Genomic DNA, 6,000 nt, shown 5'->3' on the forward strand with positions numbered 1-6,000 from the left:
GAGTCTCTCGGGTCAAACTTTGTTTGAGACCCTCGAACAATAATTTTAAGTTAAGTCTCTTGGGTCATACTTTGGTTGAGTTCCTTAGGTGAGACCTTAGGCTACTCCTTGTCTGAGGAGACTCTAATTCCCTAAGGCAAGGCGGTTAGATAAGCATGTTTGATGGGACTATAATTCCCTAAGGCAATATGGTTAGATGAGCCTGTTTGATTAATTCTAATACTCCTTAAACCTCCATGAGCTTCTTTGTACTTGAGAAGGATTCATCTGTTATAACATCAACTAGTCCCCAAATTAATTGTAAGACATTTTTTTACTAACAACAATGGTTTTATTTTGATGTAAGCATTACTAAATGACATCAAATATTGAATATATGACATTAAACTCGATCAAAAATTTGATACCCGAGGTGTGGACTTTTGTTAATTTAGACATCATTGTGACACCTCTTTATTTTTTTTCTTTCTATTTTCCTTCTAAAGATTGAGAATGATTTGTATGAGTTTCATTTGTATAAGTTTCGTCGTTACTATATGAAGAAGATGCCATTTATCATGACATAAAACACACAACATCAAGACATATGAAAGAAGAAGAAAACTATCAGTAAAGCTTATGGTTATGATGACTATCTAACAATGAAGTAACAATTGAAATAGATATAATACATTTGGCTTTCCTTTCTATTGCAAAACTAATGGAATGGGAGAAGGAAATGCAAGAAAAGGCGTGAAAACACCAACAACTACATAAACAACAATACCAATAACTACATAAACAAATAACTCTTTCATATAACCCTATTATTTCCACATATAACCATGAACATTCAACAACATAAACAACATAAATATAAACTTCAACACAATGGCAACTGAAGTTTATTGTAGATGCATGTGGAAAGCCATTTACATACTGGAAACATGATGAATAACTAAAAAGGATAAATAAATGTATTTGTCTTCCTCATAGATGCTTGTTAAGCAAAGAAAGATGAATTTGGTGTCGTCTTCCTCCTCGGTGGTACTTAACCCAAGAGCGATGAATATGACGATGGTAGAAAAGGGTTTGGTTTCATTAATGAATGATGAAAATGCAGTTGGTTGAACGATGAATATGAAGATGTCGTTGGTTGAAAAGGGTTTGGTTTTGTTAATGAACGACGAAGACGCAATTGATTGAAAATGGTGTTGTTTCGTTAGGGTAGAAAATGGTTTCGCTAATGGAAATGAAAAAAATGAAAATGATGAGACAAGCTAGATAGTTGTGTTTCTTTTCAATGAGCAAGTCATTCCACCACCGTCATCTAAAGCAACCGTGGTGATATATGGTTCACTTAATGGATTTTTTTTAAAAAGCGCTAGTTTTTAAGCATTTAATTTTTTTTTAAATGAAAAATATATCACAGTAGATGGGTTAAATAACCCTAGTAATATCACTTTTATTTTTATTTAAAAAAAAAAAAAAAGGTGCAACTAAAATCTTGAAGAAATCACGAATTTGTCGGCATTGAGATTCGAACCCATGAAAGGTTAAAGATATCACCATGGTTGGTCTAACCAACTGTGGTAATATGTTAACAAATTTTAATTAAAAAATATATTGACACCTGAGTTTAGAGATATCACCACAGTCCTTCAAAGGACCATGGTAACTTGGTGGTTATGGTATATAGTTTTTATAGTAGTGAATTCTAAACATTCTCTCTAACACTCTCATTTCTTCCTCACCTAAGTGCTTTAGCACTAACAAATTAGTATCTAGAGCTTCAGTTAGTTCTTTTTGATATTGATTCAATATTTTCATGTTGGTGGTCCTGTTTCTAGGGATTATTATTCGTATTTGATGCTAAGATGAATGGTGGAAATGGTATTCCCAATTTTCTTCCAATTGTTGATGAAAAAAATTGGAACCGATGGAGTAAGCAAATGAAATCCTTGTTTGGTTTCCAAGAAACCCTTGAAGTGGTCACTAATGGTGTCCCTAAAATTTCTCACAATGCAAATGATGCTCAGAGGATCAATCACAAGGATGCCAAAAAAAAAGATAGCAAGGTTGTGTTTTGTATTCAATCTGCAGTGGATGTTGGGAATTTCAATAGAATCTCTCATGATGAATATGCAAATGAGGCATTTGATATTCTTATCAAGTATTACGAAGGTGGTGAGAAGGTTAATGATGTCAAGTTATAGACACTATGAAGGTAGTATGAGTTACTGCATATGGGAGAAGATGAAAAGATTGCAGGTTATGTCTCGAAGGGGAAAAATATTGTTCATCTCATGAAAGGTTATGGTGAAATCCTAACTGATAAGATGATAGTTGAGAAGGCAATGAGAACCTTGACCTCTCACTTTGATCATGTTATCATGGCCATTCAAGATTCCAACAATATTGGAACCTTGAAATTGAAAGATTTGGTTGGTTCGCTAGAGACTCGTGAGTTAAAGATAGTTGAGAGGGGTTCAAGATTCAATACAAGTAGTGCAGGACCAAGAAGAAACATGGATGTTCCAAATTTAAAGGAAAAGGTGATAAGTCCCTAAGAAATAAAGGTTCTTGGCTAGATTATCACAAGAAAAATAATTATGATAGGACTCATGAATCCTCCAAAGGAGGAGAAGGAACCTCTGGTAATAAAGTAAAACTCAAGAAGAAGAGTGTGCAGTGTTACAACTGTGAAAAGTGGGGTCATTTAGCCAAGAATTTCTGTTATAAGAAAGGAATAAAAGGTTCTTAAAAGGATAAGAATGTCGAAGGAGGAAACTTTTCACTTTAAGATTTAGATGATTCTGAAACCATGATGCTTATGGCTGCAATTTTAGATGAGCACGTCAACTCTAAAATCTGGTTCCTCGACACAGGCTGCTTGAAACACGTGACTGGTTGAAAAGTTTGGTTAGCAGATAACGATGATTCAAAAAAGAACAAGGCCGAGATTTCAAATAGTATCTCGTTGCAAGTAGAAGGTGTAGGAAACATAGTTATTCAAAGAAGAAACGAAGAAAGATTGCAATTTGCTAAGTGTTGGATGACTGGTCGAAAAAGGTTTATCTGTGGTTAGGAAAGATGAATCTTTCGAATTATTCGACACTCATAACAATTTGGTATTTAAATCTCCTTAGTCAAAGAATATGACATTTAAGACCATGCTTTGTTCGACTGAGGTACAATTCCTGCAAACAATTTTTGACCACAAGCATAGTTGGTTGTGGCACTTGAGGTTTGGCTATTTGAATTGTATGTCACTACATTAACATATTACTCAAGATATTGCAACTAGTATACCAAGTCTTATCATGATTGACAAGCTTTATGAAGGTTGCTTGTTAGGGAAGCAATCCATAAAGTCTTTCCTTTCGACTATGCCAATGAGGTCCCCTTGCATATTAGAAGTAGTGCATTCAAATGTATGTGTTTCGTTTGAGGATCATACGTTTGGTGGAAATAAATACTTTGTCTAATTTGTTGATGAGTATAGTCAAAAACTATGGATCCATGTGATTAAGCGCAAAGATGAAGTATTTGCAATCTTTAAGAGATTCAAAATACTTGTCAAAAACCAGAGTGAAAAGAAGATCAAGGTTCTAAGTGTGGAACCATGTTTTGCAGGTGATATGCCTTAAACAAGGATATCAACTTTTGGTGATGACAACTAAAGAATTACGATAAGTCAAGCATAAACGATAAAATGGATAAAGGTGAAAACATATCTTTAGGGTTTGATAAACTAGACGACTTGATGATGGAAAACAAAGAATACAACTAAAGCCCCATATTAATCCACTCAAGCATGTGTCAAAATAAAGAATAATATTCAACAAAGGCTTGAAGCAATATATGGTGATCTTCTGTTTTAGTAATGAGTGAACGATTGTAAGGCGAAAGGACTTTATCGTAAAAACGCATGGCAAAAAGCACACACACAAATAAAACATTTTTCAATTTGTTTTATCAAATAAAATATTTAAAATGTCTTGAAGTTGTGCCAGATAACATAGAAGTTATTAAAATAGCTAGTTGTCTTTTGCCTAATCGATATATTAGTTCAAACTTACGCCCCAAGAAATTTAGGCAATGCCTTAATGACGTGCAACGGCCATATACAAATTTATTCCTTTTATGGAACTTAAAAATGGTTATTTTCATCTTCTAATAAATTAGAAATAAGTGTTAATCGGTTAGATTGTTATTATAAGATCTCAATTTTGACTCTAAGATCCCTCATGCTATCTCATCATATGCATTGGCATTGGGATCACATCTTGGCATCCTCCTTACCCCGCATGCATTGGGTTTGCATTGGGAGAGATCACCAAGCACCATTTGATTATATCATACTTTGTATTTTATCATCTTTACTAACCAAAATACCAAAAATATGTCTTTGTATGCGCTAACTCTTTTGTAGGTAGGGCATGTGGTCACCTTTGATTCATCAAGCTCACATCTAGGGTTTAAGACCCTCATTGCAAGGAACTCAATCAAGAAGTGATTTACTATGGCTCTAGACATCATATATGAATTCTCATTAGCTTAACATGTTATTTTGATCAGGAAATCATCAAGAGTTTGGAATTGGTTTGACTTGGAAACCCTAGTTCATCTGGGTATCTTGTGTAACTTCTTCAACAATCTTCTTAAAAAATTGATCAAATAATTCAAGGGATACTTCAAATTTCATTATATTATGCATATGTGATCTCCCATGAATTCCAAAGGTCAAGATAATTGCAAGTTAGCAAGTTGGTTGATGGTGGTTGACCAGAGGAATTCATCTGATCAAAGTGAGGTTCCCTAGACCCTATATCCTACAATTTTTGTCATATGAAAATGATTCCAAGAGAAAAGTTACTATAAATGACATTCCAAACAACTTTCATGTTTAGGTCTAGAGTTAGTGTTGCTTGGAAAGTCATTTTTTATGGTGCAAGATTATAGGTCATTTTGGCTAAACCCTAATTTGGAGATCAACTTCCCAAGGTCATAACTTGCTCAATTGTTATGAGATTAAAGATTTCGAAGTTGCAAAAATCAAATTCAAAATGTGTCTAATATGAAAGTTGTTCCTCTTGATCTAACCTTTCCAAAAAGTCCAAATTCATCCATTTTGGACAAGATTTGAATTGGCTGTGCATGGCTTGAACATTGGATCATCATTTGGCAAGGTTGAACTTGAAACTTCCATACACCATTGCCTAGCATTCCAACATGATCTCAGCATTGCTTTTACTCAATAATGGATCAGAAGAAGTGATTTCATGGGCCTGTACATGCACATGCACCCATGCAAATACACATTGCTATTTTTGGATTCTATTTTAAGTGTGCAAATATCAAACCATTTGTCTATAAATAGAGCCCTCTATGCTCAAAAATAAAGACCCTGCGCGCCAGCTTTGCTTCCAAACCTTCAAACCCTTTCACTTCAGAGGATAATCTTGATAATTTCCATAGGAAATTGAGTTTGAATCTCACTGTTTTGAGATTCAAATCTCCAAGGATCCTAAACATTTTGATCATTCAATTCTACTCCTCCAAGTGTCCTGAGCAAGATCAAGCACAAGCAAGAGCAAGATCAATCGAATTCAGACCTGCATTGAAGGTATTTTCCAGAAATTTTCATCTCTTCGATTCTCACTAAATTCTCCATAATTCGCTTGGATCCTTGGTTGTCTGAAGTCCTACCAATGTAGGCAACAAGATTGAGTTTCTTTGAGGTCAAAACGAAACAACTCAGATCGTGCACCTTAAATTTCAACTCCTTGTATCTCTCAATATGCTTGGAGTTAGGATAAATTGAGTCCAGATTCGAGCTCAGTGGCATTTTTACTTTAAATTCATGTCCTTATTTTTCATTTTGGTGATGGTTGTGATTGAACCAGTTCGGTGAAGCTCATCGGAGAAGGAAACCGGAGCTTTGGCTCTGGTGGTGAGTTGACTGTCATCAGAGCCACATGATCCATTTGAATTGAACTAATGTCGTGCGTTGGTTTT

This window comes from Lathyrus oleraceus, chromosome 5, assembly GCF_024323335.1.
Source record: "Lathyrus oleraceus cultivar Zhongwan6 chromosome 5, CAAS_Psat_ZW6_1.0, whole genome shotgun sequence".
Lineage (NCBI taxonomy): Eukaryota > Viridiplantae > Streptophyta > Magnoliopsida > Fabales > Fabaceae > Lathyrus > Lathyrus oleraceus.